We start from the raw sequence: 18632 nt of genomic DNA, 5'->3' as shown, positions 1-18632 counted from the left end.
GCCTTGAATAACATATAGCTTACCTATAGACAAAAAAAAAATAAAAAAGTAATTATGTTTCGGAACCAGGCAAAACCAGATTGCTGTGCCATAGGAAGGATAGCTATACTAATTCGGTATACTCAAAATACACCTTTGGTACAAAATTGACAATCTCACAAGGATGAAATATCAGTAATTTTCTATTTACTGGTCGATCCCATCTTTTACGGAATCAATTCCTTTTTTGAATGTACAAAAATTTTGGGAGTTCAGCATGTCTGGAAGCACGGGAGAACGTTCTTTTGCTGATATTATTACCAGTATTCGATACTGGGTTATTCATAGCATTACTATACCTTCCCTATTCATTGCGGGTTGGTTATTTGTCAGTACGGGTTTAGCTTATGACGTGTTTGGAAGTCCTAGGCCAAACGAGTATTTCACGGAAAGCCGACAAGGAATTCCGTTAATAACCGACCGTTTTGATTCTTTAGAACAACTCGATGAATTTAGTAGATCCTTTTAGGAGGCCCTCAATGACCATAGATCGAACCTATCCTATTTTTACAGTGCGATGGCTGGCTATTCACGGACTAGCTGTACCTACTGTTTTTTTCTTGGGATCAATATCAGCAATGCAGTTCATCCAACGATAAAACAAATTCCAACTATAGAACTATGACACAATCAAACCCGAATGAACAAAATGTTGAATTGAATCGTACCAGTCTATACTGGGGTTTATTACTCATTTTTGTACTTGCTGTTTTATTTTCCAATTACTTCTTCAATTGAGAGAAAGAAAGAGACTAATAAGAATTCTCTTATCCCATTTGGAAGGATACCATCCTTATAACTACCCATGACTGTTTTTGTCTCTAGCATGACCAATTGATAAAATGTGGAGGAAAGTAGGGGAAATGGCCGATACTACTGGAAGAATTCCTCTTTGGCTGATAGGTACTGTAGCTGGTATTGCTGTGATTGGTTTAGTAGGTGTTTTCTTTTATGGTTCATATTCTGGATTGGGTTCATCTCTATAGTAATCGGAGGGACCAGATTGTAAACATGAAAAAGTAGGAGCTTAGCGGGTCCTTACCCCCCTTTATCTGATTAGAGCGGAAAGGACCCGCGGAATTTTTATTTTACTCTTATAACGCGAATTGAATCTATTCGATTCACTCTTATGAAGCAACAAGAAAAAGAGATCACTCGAGGATCCAATATCTTATTCCACGAAGGAAGTATCCTGAAAATCCTTGATTTAGTTTCGAGTAATAAACTAATAAAACCTTAATCAAAACTATTCAACTAGCCTAAAAATAAAAAAACCTTCAATGGAAGAGTTTACTTTTTTTTTGCAAAATTTCTGTAAATTTGAAGTTGAACTTAATTAAACAAGCCAAGCAATTTGCTCACAATCACAAGAAATTTTTCCCCCGCCATATTTTCTTCCCCTCTGTTTGTCCACTACCTCGGCTAAACCTAAGCAAAAGAAAAAGAGGTCCAAGAGACAGACCCGAATAAAGAAGAAATAGTAATCTTTGACGAATTAGGAAGAAAAAGGATTCTTATTTTGATACAAGAAGAATCGGCACAAGAAAAAGGCTTTTTCTTGTGCCGAATAGACGATTAAGAAGACCTGCAATCCCTCCGAAAAAGAAGAAATTTTAATTTGATTGTTCTCGCCTTTGCCTTGGATTCTCTTCTTTTGCATGGGATATAAATAAGGAATTCCAGACATCTCATAAACAAAAAGCAGTCTAAACAAAAAAAGGATTTCCAAAATAGATCATAGATAATTCTAGCAATTGCCAATAAATCGAGGCTTTTTACCAACTTGATGGTAAGAAATCCCGGGACCTAGAAATTCATTTCGTACAATTGAACCTTTTCAAACTGTTTCTTTTTGAGAACCAAAAAAACTTGTGCCAAAATAACGGATGCGAAGAAGAACAAAAGGCCTTGGACACGTAATGGATCCTGAAGCACGATTTCTGCGTCCCCCTGACCAAAACCTCCCACATTAGGATTGCTTGTTAATGGTTGATCAAGCTTGATGGATTCCCCCTCTGAAACAAGAAGTTCTGGTCCGGGAGGTATAATATCAATCACTTGGCGTCCATCTGATGCATCAACTATGGATATTTCATACCCCCCCTTTTCTTTACGTAGTATTTTTCTTACTATACCTGTTGACGTAGCATTATAGACTGTATTGTTACTCTTGCTACCATCAGGATAGATCTGTCCTCTTCCTCGGTTTCCCCCTACATATATGGGATATTTTAAGAAATGAGCATCTTTCTTCGTAGCAGGATCAGGGGAAAGAATGGGAAAGACAATTTCACTATATTTCTTACCGGGAACAGGGCCTATCACAAGAATGTTTTTTTTATCGGGACGATAACTCTGAAAAGCAAGATTTCCTATCTTTTCTTTTAACTCAGGGGAAATACGATCGGGCGGCGCTAATTCGAATCCCTCGGGCAAAATAAGAACAGCACCTACATTCAACCCTCCCTTTTTTCCATTAGCAAGAACTTGTTTCAATTGCATATCATAAGGAATTCGAAGAACTGCTTCAAATACAGTATCGGGAAGCACAGCTTGGGGAACTTCAATATCGACGGGCTTGCTAGCTAAATGGCAATTGGCACATACAATTCGTCCAGTTGCTTCTCGTGGGTTTTCATAACCCTGCTGCGCAAAAATGGGATATGCATTTGAAATAGATGTCCGAGTTATTACGTATATCATGATCGATACAGAAATCGATCGAGTTATCTGTTCCTTTACCCAAGAAAAAGTATTTCTATTTTCCATGTCCAATCGCAGATCCCAGAATTTCTACAATAAATTAGATAGGTAGCTAAGCTAATCTAGTTCCCTATACACGAATCTGTTGTCATTCTACTGCAACAGTTGTACTGCAATGATGAATACCTTAAAGTAGGTATAAATAGAAAGAATTTTGCTAAAATGGAAAAGGGCTTTCTTTCTAAAAAAAGATGCTTGCTAATTTGATTAATATTAATATCGGGAGATCAAATGAATTTATGCTTCACTAATTGAATGATAAATGACTACAAGCGAAGGAGATAGACGATTTAAACAAAAAAAGACCCAAAATTTCAAACATGTATCTAGAATTACTGGAAAACTACAAACAAAAATAGTGAAAATAAGCTCGTTAGGAGCCCATCCAAAATCGTTGTAGACCCAACGAATTACTAGTTCCCAACCACGGGTGGAGTGAAATCCAACAAAAAAATCAGTAACTAAAAGAATAAAAAAAGCTTTTATTGAGTCATTTAAATTATAGAAGAATTCCTGAACCCAAGAATTCAAAATGACAAGTTCCTCTTTACCCAGAAAAAAAGAACCACTTAGAATAGCCAAACAGATTATATTTGTCGAGAAATGCAAAATGGTATGGAGATGATCCTCATTATTTATTTTGACCCATTGTATTATTTCCTTGTGTATTCCTGTAGGAGGTTTTTGTACATGTGTCTTTAGTTTCCCTTTTATCATCTCGTCCAAGAGAGAAAGTTCTTCTAATTCTATGAATCTTTCTAGAATCCTTTTCTCTTGAATATCAGTTAAGAGAGTTTCGGATTGCCTGGTATTCCACCAATTCTTAATCCAAAGTTCCAGACATTTGTTAAATGAGGAAGAGACCCCCCAAGGCAAAAGTACGATAAATACAAGATATAGTAAAGAAGGCAATGCTTTCTTTTTTTTCATTTTTGATCTGTAAATGGAGTTGTTAATGAATATGCTTCATTCGCTGACTCTATTCCATTCCCTGACTCTATATGATGATATTTCTATTTCATGATATTTCTATTTCTTTGAAGCAAAAACTCTATAGGTTTGATACCCTGTATCTATTCTTCTTTTTTGTATATTAGTTATTAGTGGAATTTCAGTGCATTGGGTTCTTTCTTAGATCTAGATGGAATGAAATAGTGAAATAGAATAAAAAAAAAGCCCTTTCGGATGAAAAAGGAAGAATAGTATGCGATATATCTAACTTGGATAAAAAAAAATTAAAAGCAAATTTCTCTTATCCTCGTTTGTTCCTTCCTTTAGATAAATACTTAAAAATCCCCTTACAATAACAAATCCAATTTAGAAGGGACTTCCTCCCTGTGTTGAGAAAACTTTTCTTCTTCCAATTCTTCTTTTCTTCATTCAACTCAGTTCAAAAAAGATACCTCAAAATACTTCAATTGGTACGCGCAAGAAATAGGCCAATTCGGCAGCTTTTTGTTCAATTTCTCGTGGAGTAAAAAATTTATCATCAGTACGAGTCAAGGGAATGATCCCCTGGCCCCGGATTTCCATATAAAGAATACGACGAGGATAAAGACCCTCTTTAACCTGAATTCTAATTGATTGGATATCCCGCATAAGGAATCGAAGGAAGACGCGACGTTTTATTCCAGGGAATCCCCAACGAAAAATGCACACTATTCCCTCTTTTCTATCGAATCGGTCATAACCACTACCTACATTCCACAAAATAGTACACCACAAGTAGGAGCTAATGAATAGGCCTGCGATTCCGTAGAAAGACATCACGACCCCCTGCGGAAAAAAAAGAATTTCTTGAGATGGAAGTATAGATATAATATTCTTACCAAGATAACTGGAAATCCCAACCGATAAGAATCCTAGTGAACCTAGAAAAAGAATACAGGCCCAGAAAAAATTACCCCTTTTTCGAGAACCTGTTAGAAGTTCTACCCATATGTGTTCTGATCGCCAATTCATATTAGATATACTAAATCCAGCAGCGGTCGATTGAAATTGAGAGAATAAGCTAAATAATTTTGACTTTACTTTTTTTGATTCTGAAATCGCCTTCAGCAACTAGTACTCCTGTGAAATAATAGGTTAGATACATTGACTTTCTATTCAAAAAATATTCGTTGATTCAATTAAAATAAATAAAATAAAACTCGCTATACCTGGCTCTGCATATTCATGCATTTATGCTCGTAGCCTATATCCGCATCCATAACCGTTTTTCATTTGTGTGTAGAAAGTGTGTGTAGAAAAAGCCACATACCCTACCATATTATATTACTTACACTAAAAAATACTAGACAATCTTATTTTTTTGCACATAAAGAAATAAAGAAGTCATTGCAATTGCCGGAAATACTAAGCCTACTAAAGGCACGAAAATAGAAGGTAAGTTTAAATCCGTCATGGAATAGGTGTCTCAATTCAAATTTACTATTTCTATCTAGTCGAAAAATATCTTAAGATTCTTATGATATAATTAAGTATATCTATTATAAGGAATATTGACTATTGTATTGTATTTTTTATTTTTAGTTTGAAAAATATTCTAAATGAAAGGATAATAAGAAAATTCCAAAAAAGGAGAACTAATTAAAAAGATTTTATTTTGATTTTCCCATCCTCATGGCCTTTCTATCTTTCTAATCTAATTTGAAATTGGATTCAAAAGAAAGCGGTTAGAATTTACTTCCTGCATACATACTTCTCTAGAAGCGCATACAATAATGCGTGGTAAAGGCGGAAAAATAGTATATTCAATCAAAATCAAAGGGCAAATTATCTTACCTACTATAGATCCCCTACTACCCTCTTAGACTTTAAAAGGCGATATACCACCCAAAGAAAGGGTATGAAAATGCCGGGTGGAGTTAGCTTTTCGACGAAGACCTGTCCCGTGCAGCGAAGCCCTGTTAGTAAGACCCCCCGCAATAATGGATTATAGAAGAATATTATTCCAAATACTCCTCTGGACGCATATAGTAGCATTGCGATTCCGAATCTTTTTTATTTATGAATATGAACAGAAAAAATTCATTGTATCGTTGGGTCGGAGCGGAGGTTTGGTCCAGAAAAATTAGAAACAAAACGTCTACTCTACCGCATTGAAGTCTATAGCGCTGTATTTCCACGAAAGTATAATTCTTACCATCAGGATACGATCCTTTCTTTTGAACTAAACGTCTCTACGATGGGTCCAGGTTCTATGTCCAATCCCAAATCAAGGATTTCTCGCTCTTGATCGGAGTCATAAACTAAAAAAAAACTACCTTTTTATCCTTTTTCTCAAGGTTATAGAAAACTTCCTTATCTAGTTCTAGCATTTTGAAAAAAAAAAAAATGCTTCTTTTTTTACACACAGTTCGAGTCACTTGTTGACTCACGATTACGCCTGTTAAAAGTTTCAAACGTCCTCTTTTTTGAAATTGAAAGAGAGTCCTATAAAAAGGTCTAACTTCCAAACTATGTCTTTTTTCATTCATTCTCCTTTAGTTTTTTTCTCTATCTAGAAGTGGAATAGAATAACCCGGTTGAAGGGTAATGATCATACGTCTGTAATGCATTGTATGGCCCAGAATAGGTCCTATTCTTCTACCTTTTCCAGGTAGTCGATGGCTATTCACAGCTACCACCTTAACACCAAAGAAGAGTTCGACCCAATGCTTTATTTCTGTCTTAGTGAATCCCGATTCGACATTAAAAGTATATTGATTCTTTCCCCAATAAACGAAGACTTTTTTCTGTAAATACTGCGTATTTGATTCCATTATCATTATCATATGATAATACTATATTTTATTATTTTATTATTTTATTTGTATTTCTTTATTGTATTATACCTTAATATATATATTCTAGATATATAGAATAGACGAATCTCAATTTGTCAAGTCTCATGATCATATCATGATCTATTTTTATTCGGCTCAATCTTTTTTTTCTAAAAAAGATTGAGCCGAGTTTAATTGCAATCAATTAGAAGAATAAAGAAGAATTACTGCATTTCATAACTGATTTTTTTCTCTTTTTATTTCGTTTCTTTTTTATTTATACCTTCTTTATCTTTAGTTTTATCTAGTTAATCAATAGTATCTACCGGCTCGAACTCGAATTTGATCGCCTTCCATACTTCACAAGCTGCGGCTAGTTCAGGACTCCATTTGCAAGCTGCTCGGATAATTTCATTACCTTCGCGAGCAAGATCGCGCCCTTCGTTACGAGCTTGTACACAGGCTTCTAAAGCCACTCGATTAGCTGCTGCACCAGGTGCATTTCCCCAAGGATGTCCTAAAGTTCCTCCACCAAATTGTAATACAGAATCGTCCCCAAAGATTTCGGTCAGAGCTGGCATATGCCAAACATGAATACCACCTGAAGCTACCGGTATAACACCTGGCATGGATACCCAGTCCTGAGTGAAAAAGATACCGCGAGCACGATCTTTTTCAATAAAATCATCGCGCAATAAATCAACAAAACCTAAAGTCATTTCGCGTTCCCCTTCTAACTTACCTACTACTGTACCGGAGTGGATATGATCTCCCCCAGACATACGCAATGCTTTAGCTAATACACGGAAATGCATACCATGATTTTTCTGTCTATCAATAACTGCATGCATTGCACGGTGAATGTGAAGAAGTAGGCCATTGTCGCGGCAATAATGAGCCAAAGTAGTATTTGCGGTGAATCCCCCAGTTAAGTAGTCATGCATTACAATAGGAACCCCTAATTCTCTTGCAAATACAGCTCTCTTAATCATTTCTTCACATGTACCCGCAGTCGCATTCAAGTAATGCCCCTTGATTTCACCGGTTTCGGCCTGTGATTTATAAATAGCTTCGGCACAAAAGACAAAACGGTCTCTCCAGCGCATAAATGGTTGTGAGTTTACGTTTTCATCATCTTTGGTAAAATCAAGTCCACCACGTAGACACTCATAACACGCTCTACCATAATTTTTTGCGGATAATCCCAATTTTGGTTTAATAGTACATCCCAATAAAGGACGACCGTACTTGTTCAACTTATCTCTTTCAACTTGGATACCATGAGGCGGGCCTTGGAAAGTTTTTGAATAAGTAGGGGGAATTCGTAGATCCTCCAAACGTAGAGCACGTAGGGCTTTGAAACCAAATACGTTACCTACAATGGAAGTAAACATGTTAGTAACGGAACCCTCTTCAAATAGGTCTAATGGATAAGCTACATAACAGATCCATTGGTTGTCTTCCCCAGCAACAGGCTCGATGTGATAGCATCGTCCTTTGTAACGATCAAGACTGGTAAGTCCATCAGTCCAAACAGTTGTCCATGTACCAGTAGAAGATTCGGCAGCTACTGCAGCCCCTGCTTCTTCGGGCGGAACCCCAGGCTGAGGACTTACTCGGAATGCTGCCAAGATATCAGTATCCTTAGTTTCATACTCTGGGGTGTAGTAAGTCAATTTATAATCTTTAACACCAGCTTGAAATCCAACACCTGCTTTAGTTTCTGTTTGTGGTGACATAAGTCCCTCCCTATAACTCTTGAATTAAGAATTCTCACAATAACAGGGTCTACTCGATGTTAATTAGGCGTAAATGAAACTTTAGCAAAAATCTCGTAAAACAAAAAGGATATTCAATTAATATAATATCAACTCATTAAAGAAAATTGAGGGCATGCTTAGGTTAATGAATATGTTTCATTCATATATAATGCGTACACCCTGTGTATGTTCTATCCTATAGGAATTCCAATATAGGAATTCGATAGGAATTGAGTTGTTGTTATGGTAAGTTAACACGGTTCGTTATTAAACCATGGATTTGATTTACCAAATCCATAATTATTGTATACTCTTTGATAGATATAGCGCAACCCAAATTAATTCCTAATCCTTATTTTACAAGTTCTTAATAGTTCTCTTTTCTTATTTTGAATGCAAATACCTAACTAAATACTAATAAAATTCTTTGTTGACAGCAATCTATGCTTCACAGTAGTATATATTTTGTATATCGAAGTCCTAGATAGGAAAGTAGAGTAGGCACAGATCCTCCACAAAAGGCAAAATGTATATGAAAAAAAAGATTGATTGAACTTTCCAATGGACTCATTCCATGAGTAAACGATTGAATGGGATTCGCTTGGGCAACGAAATCAAGTCCTGGTCCCCTTTTCTCTCTTATTGAATTAACTAATTCATTTCCTTTTTACTTTTGGATTTTTTTTGATTTGATTTGGCATTATTCAACAATAAAAAAAGAAAAATTTCGACAAATTCCTTTTTTTTAATTATGTGATAATTATGAGAACCAATCCTACTACTTCTCCTCCCGGGGTTTCCACAATTGAAGAAAAAAGTACAGGTCGTATCGATCAAATTATTGGACCCGTGCTGGATGTCACTTTTCCCCCAGGCAAGTTACCTTATATTTATAACGCTTTGGTAGTCCAGAGTAGAGACACTGCCGATAAGCAAATTAATGTGACTTGTGAGGTACAACAATTATTAGGAAATAATCGAGTTAGAGCTGTAGCTATGAGTGCTACGGACGGGTTGATGAGAGGAATGGAAGTGATTGACACGGGAGCTCCTCTCAGTGTTCCGGTCGGTGGAGCTACTCTCGGACGAATTTTCAACGTTCTTGGGGAGCCTGTTGACAATTTGGGTCCTGTAGATAGTAGTGCAACGTTCCCTATTCATAGATCTGCGCCTGCCTTTATCGAGTTAGATACGAAATTATCCATCTTTGAAACAGGTATTAAGGTCGTCGATCTTTTAGCTCCTTATCGACGTGGAGGAAAAATAGGACTATTTGGGGGGGCTGGAGTAGGTAAAACAGTACTGATCATGGAATTAATCAATAACATTGCTAAAGCTCATGGGGGGCGTATCCGTATTCGGTGGAGTAGGGGAACGGACTCGTGAAGGAAATGATCTTTATATGGAAATGAAGGAATCCGGAGTAATTAATGAAAAAAATATTGAGGAATCAAAGGTAGCTCTAGTCTATGGCCAAATGAATGAACCACCGGGAGCTCGTATGAGAGTTGGTTTAACTGCCCTAACTATGGCGGAATATTTCCGAGATGTTAATAAGCAAGACGTGCTTTTATTTATCGATAATATCTTTCGTTTTGTTCAAGCAGGATCAGAGGTATCCGCTTTATTAGGGAGAATGCCCTCCGCAGTGGGTTATCAACCTACTCTTAGTACAGAAATGGGTTCTTTGCAAGAAAGAATTGCTTCTACTAAAAAGGGATCTATAACTTCGATTCAAGCAGTTTATGTACCTGCAGACGATTTGACCGACCCTGCCCCTGCCACAACATTTGCACATTTGGATGCTACTACCGTACTTTCCAGAGGATTAGCTTCCAAGGGTATTTATCCAGCAGTAGATCCTTTAGATTCAACCTCGACTATGTTACAGCCTCGGATCGTTGGCAACGAACATTATGAAACTGCGCAAAGAGTTAAGGAAACTTTACAACGTTACAAAGAACTTCAGGACATTATCGCAATTCTTGGCTTGGATGAATTATCGGAAGAGGATCGTTTAACTGTAGCAAGAGCAAGAAAAATTGAGCGTTTCTTATCACAACCGTTCTTTGTGGCAGAAGTTTTTACTGGTTCTCCAGGAAAGTATGTTGCTCTTGCGGAAACTATTAGGGGATTTCAACTAATCCTTTCCGGAGAATTAGACGGCCTACCTGAACAGGCTTTTTATTTGGTGGGTAACATCGATGAAGCTAGCACGAAAGCTATAACCTTAGAAGAGGAGAACAAATCGAAGAAATGAAATTAAATCTTTATGTACTGACTCCTAAGCGAATTATTTGGGATTGTGAAGTGAAAGAAATCATTTTATCCACTAATAGTGGCCAAATTGGCGTATTACCAAACCACGCCCCCATTAACACAGCAGTAGATATGGGTCCTTTGAGAATACGCCTCCTCAACGACCAATGGTTAACAGCGATTCTGTGGAGCGGTTTTGCGAGAATAGTTAATAATGAGATCATCATTTTAGGAAATGATGCGGAACTGGGTAGTGATATTGATCCGGAAGAAGCTCAAAAGGCACTTGAAATAGCCGAAGCTAACTTGAGTAAAGCTGAGGGTACGAAAGATTTGGTTGTAGCGAAGCTCGCTCTCAGACGAGCTAGGATACGAATCGAGGCTGTCAATTGGATTCCCCCATCCAATTGAAGACAATCCAGTGGTTTATAGTTGATACAAAGAAAAAGGGAAGAGGGGTAGAAAAAGTTATTAGATAGCGAAGCGAAGTAAGTCCAATGCTATCTAGTAATTTTTCTACCTACTTACCTACTATTGGATTTGAACCAATGACTCCCGCCGTATGAAAGCAATACTCTAACCACTGAGTTAAGTAGGCAATTTATCACCACAAAGGAAGACCCATTACTTCGATCGATTATATATTGAATCCCTTTTCTAAGCAATACCGCTCTGTTATTGGTCTGTTATATACTAAATACTAAACTAAATACTAAACAGATACAGATCAAAGGGGTATCCTCTGGCATTAGAAAATATTCATCTTGACAAGAAATTATCTATATGTTAAGATATCTCTGATAAGGGCTATAGCTCAGTTCGGTAGAGCAACTCGTTTACACGTGCGCCAATGCTTTTCAAAGGAGCTTATTATGCAATGAACATAATCGATCTTATTGCAAAATCAATGTCTTACTTCATAGATTCGAGAGAATAGGAGAAACAGTAGCCTGACAAACAGTCGGTTCAGTCCGATTCAGGTGCCAATTCAGGTGCCTAATCAAATAGAACCCTTATGGATTTGCTAGTTGATAAGGTAAATATCCAGCCCACTAAATGCTAGGCGTAATGAGGATAAGGGCCTCCAAAAAACTTCTTTTCGTTCTATGAACTTTAAGGTGTATGAAGTCTCATAGTTAACTCTTGCAGTGGAACGATAGAGACTCCATTTCACTTAGGTTGATTTAATTTAGACCGGAGGCAGACCTAAGTCAAGGTAATCCTCCTTTTGAAACACTTTGGTATTGCTCCTAGATAGATCATAATACAAAAAATCAATCAGAGCACAGGGAGCCATCTCATTATCTTTCCGTAAAGAAAAACTATGGTGGACTAACTGATCTTTAAATCAGTTTATGAAAGAGCCCAATGCAAAAAAATGCATGTTGGGTCTTTGAAACAGTTCAAATCATTTCGATAATAATCCGTTTGATCTGTTTTACCGAGAAGGTCTACGGTTCGAATCCGTATAGCCCTAATATGCCCTTTTTTAGATTTTAGGATCTCTATCCTATGTTTTCTTTAGTTTAGTATAGTTTTCATTTTCTCATTAGTATTTGTTTATAGACTGGATAGGCGCCTGCGACATAGAATAGAGATAAAAGCATTACCAAAGGCTCATTCATCGAAAATCAAAATCATACAGACAGGAAAAGAAAAACGAATTTCTATCAAATCAATAGAAGAAAGGATCCTTTCCCTGATTTGAATCCCGTCCTCCTTCAAATAGGATATCTCTAGACTTCCCTATAATAACTGCAATGATTTTATCCATTTTGCGAATTCCTACTTTGTTTTAAGTATATTTATTACTTTGTTTATAGATACATTATGTAAATTGATCAACTTTAAATAGAAAAAATAAAGTAAAGAGTAAATAAGAAAACAGAATATTCTGTCTCATAGTTCTGAAATAGAGTTCTTTATTTTTATTTTATAGTATTACTTCTCATTAATTATACTGCATAGATTAGTCCTACTATCTTAATTAGGTTCTAATTTAGTAGTATTCTCATTTTTATTTAATAGTCTCTTATTATTTTATTATTAAATATTAAATAAAGGATAGAGCTATTCTTTTTTCTAGAGATTCTAGAGAAAGCGAGACAAAGTGAAACGAGAAAGTTTTCTTATATAAGAATTAGATCTACATACACCATATCTAAATAGAATGGAAATCCAAAAGAAAGGGAGTTGGGATTCCATTGGATGAATCTTTAAAGAAGATGCAGCACAGAGGAAACAAAGGCTAAACTTAAACTAAGCGCTTTTGTTTGAACAAAAAAGATTCTGTTTCACCGAGGAAAAGAGAGAAGTTCTGGATCTGAAATTGACAATGCTGAATTGAATTGACTAATTTAAGTTCCGCCTATTCCACATTAATGGGAGTACATTATGTTTCTGCTTCACGAATATGATATTTTTTGGACATTTCTAATAATAGCAAGCCTTATTCCTATTTTGGCATTTTCGATTTCAGGACTTTTAGCCCCGGTTAGTGAAGGACCAGAGAAGCTTTCTAGTTATGAATCGGGTATAGAACCCATGGGAGGGGGCTTGGGTACAATTCCGAATACGCTATTATATGTTTGCGCTCGTTTTTGTTGTTTTTGATGTGGAAACCGTCTTTCTATACCCTTGGGCAATGAGTTTCGACGTATTGGGTGTATCCGTTTTTATCGAAGCTTTGATTTTCGTGCTTATCTTAGTTGTTGGTTTAGTTTATGCATGGCGAAAAGGAGCCTTGGAATGGTCTTAACTGAATATTTAGACAAAAAAAAAGAAGGAAAAGATTCTATTGAGACAGTTATGAATTTGATTGAGTTTCCCTTACTTGACCAAACAAGTTCCAATTCTGTTATTTCAACTACACCAAATGATCTTTCGAATTGGTCAAGACTCTCCAGTTTATGGCCCCTTCTATACGGTACCAGTTGTTGTTTCATTGAATTTGCTTCATTAATAGGCTCACGATTCGACTTTGATCGTTATGGATTGGTACCAAGATCAAGTCCTAGGCAAGCAGACCTAATTTTAACAGCCGGTACGGTAACAATGAAAATGGCTCCCTCTTTAGTGAGATTATACGAGCAAATGCCTGAACCAAAATACGTCATTGCTATGGGAGCCTGTACTATTACAGGGGGAATGTTCAGTACGGATTCCTATAGTACTGTTCGGGGAGTTGATAAGTTAATTCCTGTGGATGTCTACTTGCCGGGCTGCCCACCTAAACCGGAGGCAGTTATAGATGCCCTAACAAAACTTCGTAAGAAGATATCGCGAGAAATAGTTGAGGATCAAACTCTATCTCAAAATAAAAATAGATGTTTTACTACCAGTCACAAGCTTTATGTTAGGCGCAGTACTCATACAGGAACTTATGAGCAAGAATTGCTCTATCAATCACCATCTACATTAGATATATCTTCTGAAACTTTTTTCAAATCCAAAAGTTCAGTACCTTCCTACAAATTAGTGAATTAGGAGAGGGGCTCTTTTGTGTAGAAAAATAAAAAGCAGGGCAATCTTTCAAACTTGCATCCGAAATGTGAAATATTTATACAAAGAGGGAGAGATGAAGACAATGCAGCAGGGTTGGTTATCTAATTGGCTAGTCAAACATGAGGTGGTTCATAGATCTTTGGGCTTTGATCACCGAGGAATAGAGACTTTACAAATAAAAGCAGGGGATTGGGATTCCATTGCTGTCATTTTATATGTATATGGTTACAATTATTTACGCTCCCAATGTGCTTATGATGTAGCACCCGGTGGATCTTTAGCTAGCGTGTATCATCTTACGAGAATACAATATGGTATAGATAATCCAGAAGAAGTCTGCATAAAAGTCTTTGCCCAAAAGGATAATCCTAGAATTCCGTCTGTCTTCTGGATTTGGAGAAGTGCCGATTTTCAAGAACGCGAATCTTATGATATGGTGGGAATCTCTTATGATAATCATCCGCGCCTTAAACGTATCCTAATGCCTGAAAGTTGGATAGGCTGGCCCTTACGTAAGGATTATATAACCCCCAATTTTTATGAAATACAAGATGCTCATTGAATGATAAGAAATTCATGCTCACTTATACAACACAACTCCAGATTTTATTCAAGTCAAGGAATATTTTTAGGTTCTTTTCCTAGATGAAACGGAATACCTATTTATAATTAATTCCTAATTATACAAAAGCATTCCAGATAGACTGAGCAAAAAAAGGGTTTCATTTGGATTCCCCTATTTTGAAAATCGCATATTAATTTCCTTCATATGAACAGAAAAATAGGATGACTCAAAGAAGTTCTCTACCAGGAACTTTGTACCGCGCACATTACTTAGCACAACTAGGAAAATAAGATAAGATAAAGATAAGCAAGACTAAAAAAATATTCGTCGGAATAGCGGAATACAAAATTAAGAAACGCAAAAAAATAAAGGGGAATCTCACCCCCTTCTTTATCATAAAGAAAAGATATATTTTAAAACTTCTTTAAAAAGAAAAAGAAGTGCCTCTATATTTATATTATAGATTTATCCACTTAGATGAATAAATATTATTAATGAATATGTATCACAATCCATCTCGAGGTATTTGGATCAATACCTATTCGGTGGATCTTTTTTTTTTTTTTCTCTGCCAGGAACCAGATTTGAACTGGTGACACGAGGATTTTCAGTCCTCTGCTCTACCAACTGAGCTATCCTGACCTTTTCTTGTGCATCATCCTAGTAGAGTATTTGTATCTATGTCAATTAAAAGGACTAAAAATTAATTAAAGTATTTCAAATTTTAAATTTGAAAATGGGGGGGGTAGTCCTATGCATTGTGCATGGTTTACTTAAATAAAACTTAAAAATAGAGTGAATAACCAAGATTTCTTGCCGATACTCTAATAAAAAAGAAATCTATTCAATGAATAGGATAAGATCCATTGAGTTCTCTTCGCATTCCTTTGTGAAAGAGTAGAATGAGAAAGCTAATGAATCTTAAACCCATTGCATTGATAAAAAGAAAAAAAAGTGCATTGATAAAAAGAAAAAAAAAAAGAGGATAAATAATAATAATATAGTATAGTTAGGGAATAAAAGAGGATTTGGGGATAGAGGGACTTGAACCCTCACAACTTATAAAGTCGACGGATTTTCCTTTTACTAGAAATTTCATTGTTGTCAGTATTGACATGTAGAATGGGACTCTCTCTTTGTCCTCGTCCGATTAATCCACTTTTTTAAAGATCTCGAAAACTTTGAATTTTAATTGAAGAATTTGATTATTCAATATTCGATTGGAGTGGATTCACAATAATGAAAAAAAAAAATTATGATATGAGTTTTTTATTTCATAATCATTATCATTTCTAATTTCATTTTTAAAAAAGATAAAGAACCTATATTATAATTAGAATATAATATGAGTTCTGTGATTAATCGTTTGCTATGTCAGTATCTATACGTGTTTATTAAATGTATAAGGTATAAAACCCCTCTTTCTCTAATTTAGAACTAGAAGGAATTCCACTAACAACACAACGTAATTAACTCGATTCGTTAGAACAGCTTCCATTGAGTCTCTGCACCTATCCTTTTCCTTTGTATTCTAGTTCGAGAACCCCTTGTTTTCTCAAAACACGGATTTGGCTCAGGATTGCCCTTTTTTAATTCCAGGGTTTCTCTGAATTTGGAAGTTACCACTTAGCAGGTTTCCATACCAAGGCTCAATACAATCAAGTCCGTAGCGTCTACCGATTTCGCCATATCCCCATTTCCCTCTTCTTTGAGACCAGGATTCCTTGTGTAATTTCATCCATCTCTTAGTTTTTTTTTTGAATCATTGAGTTCATCACTCAACGTAGTCTAGCAGTTCAGTTCGACTCTATTTGAGAGACCTCGCTTGCTTATTGCAATTCAGAATTGAATTGATTCTATCCTTGATGTATTTGCAATTCAATCCGAATCAATATATCCAAAAGTTTTTATCTCCCCCACCTCCCGTCTTACTTTTTTATAGTATTCAAAATTATACTATAACGCTTGATATTTATTCTTTTTTTCTAATCAGAATTAGCAATTTTATTTACTCTGACTCTATGTTCCCCTTAGTGAAATATTAATCCTCAAATTATTAACAAATAATAAAGTCTATAATGATCGAATGAAAATACCAATAAATTCTATAATTTTATTTTTTAATATCCTATAGTTAAGCATATCAAGCTAACTTTATCTTTAAGAAGTTTTAGTATTTTTTTATTTTTATAAGTATAACTTCAAATTTAGAACTAGTTAATAGCTAAGATTAATAACTAATATCTGAGATTTTACGGATTTCCTATACTATACCTATTTCTATTTGTTACACTATTTCCGTTATGTAAGCCCACTTAGCTCAGAGGTTAGAGCATCGCATTTGTAATGCGAGGGTCATCGGTTCAAATCCGATAGTCGGCTTTTTTTTCTCTATCGATGTTCTACGAACAAGAATCTCTTTTTTTCCGAATTAAATGGAGAATCCAGGATCTTTTATGTTTTTTACCTTACAATTTTGCTAGATACAAAACAATAAAATAAATAATATATATACAAAAAAAAAAGATTTTGATGAAATTCCATTTTGTTGGGGTACTTTAGTTGATTTTACTCTGTTTATCCTGTAGTTTAATTCAGTTTTAATTTCGATGTATTCTGTAATGTAAATACAATGAAATTAATTGTGTAAAATGAAATTTCAATAAAATAAAAAAAGGAGTCTTCATGTCCCGTTATCGAGGACCTCGTTTAAAAAAAATACGCCGTCTGGGAGCTTTACCAGGACTCACTAGAAAAACACCTAAATCCGGAAGTAATCTTAAAAAAAAATTCAATTCTGGGAAAAAGGAGCAATATCGTATTCGTCTTCAAGAAAAACAGAAATTGCGTTTTCATTATGGTCTGACAGAACGACAATTACTTAGATATGTACATATCGCTGGAAAAGCAAAAAGGTCAACAGGCCAGGTTTTACTACAATTACTTGAAATGCGTTTGGATAATATCCTTTTTCGATTGGGTATGGCTTCAACCATTCCTGGGGCCCGCCAATTAGTCAACCATAGACATATTTTAGTTAATGGTCGTATAGTCAATATACCAAGTTTTCGTTGCAAACCCCGAGATATTATTACTACGAAAGATAACCAAAGATCAAAAGGTCTGGTTCAAAATTATATTGCTTCATCGGACCCGGGGAAATTGCCAAAGCATTTGGCGATTGACACGTTGGAATATAAAGGACTAGTAAATAAAATCCTAGATAGGAAGTGGGTCGGTCTCAAAATAAATGAGTTGTTAGTTGTAGAATATTACTCTCGTCAGACTTGAACTTAACGAAAAAAGGAAAGGTTCATAGAATTTTCTTCCCCTTCCCCTTTCCCCGAACTAAATCGCCCTAAGACCATTACCATTAATTTGTATTTTCCCATCAACTAGCTAAAATTGATTAACCCTAGGATTAGGATCCTTTTTTCTTTTTTCCTCTATGTGTATTTTACATACCACAGTAATTTGCTATAGAGAATTTCTAATTTCTATTAAATCAAAATAAGATAATATAAGATATTATATTATTGCTGGAAAAAATTGTTATTTGATTTGATACATTGTGATCCTTAACGTTGATGAATTAAGAAAAACGGAAAGAGAGGGATTCGAACCCTCGGTAAACAAAAGTCTACATAGCAGTTCCAATGCTACGCCTTGAACCGCTCGGCCATCTCTCCTACATAACTTATTATGGAAAATAAACTGAGTGAATAGCGAGTTTTCTTATTCCTGCAGTACAGGTACAACCGCAACCACTCGGGGGTTCCATAGTTCTATTGGAAAAATTCCTTTTGATCTAAGTGGAAGGATACAGGATTTTTTACTAGAAATTGCGCTCGCTATAAAATAAAAGTTTTAATTTGGGTTTTCCCGCAACTAAAGAAAAAGAAAATGGAAGAATTCTTCTTATTGCATAATAAAATAAAGAAACCTTAGAATTCCGTTTGCATAAGATACGCTACA

General features: G+C 35.6%; 3 non-coding genes across 3 annotated transcripts; 1 reads left to right on the top strand and 2 right to left on the bottom strand.

Annotated features, from left to right (window-relative positions):
- Positions 1-15226: 15226 nt before the first annotated feature.
- Positions 15227-15299, bottom strand: TRNAF-GAA (transfer RNA phenylalanine (anticodon GAA)). Its single transcript has one exon. It is a non-coding gene; the product is annotated as a tRNA-Phe (tRNA).
- Positions 15300-16966: 1667 nt separating this feature from the next.
- On the top strand, positions 16967-17039 carry TRNAT-UGU (transfer RNA threonine (anticodon UGU)). The gene has a single exon. It is a non-coding gene; the product is annotated as a tRNA-Thr (tRNA).
- A 1220-nt stretch (positions 17040-18259) lies between these two features.
- TRNAS-GGA (transfer RNA serine (anticodon GGA)) lies at positions 18260-18346 on the bottom strand. Its single transcript has one exon. It is a non-coding gene; the product is annotated as a tRNA-Ser (tRNA).
- Positions 18347-18632: the final 286 nt, after the last annotated feature.

Source organism: Triticum urartu, unplaced genomic scaffold, assembly GCF_056163025.1.
Source record: "Triticum urartu cultivar PI428250 unplaced genomic scaffold, HENAU_Tu73 scaffold2, whole genome shotgun sequence".
NCBI classification, from domain to species: Eukaryota; Viridiplantae; Streptophyta; class Magnoliopsida; order Poales; family Poaceae; genus Triticum; species Triticum urartu.
The sequence above is the reverse complement of the archived record's forward strand: the minus strand, read 5'-3'. Positions and strand labels throughout refer to the sequence as shown.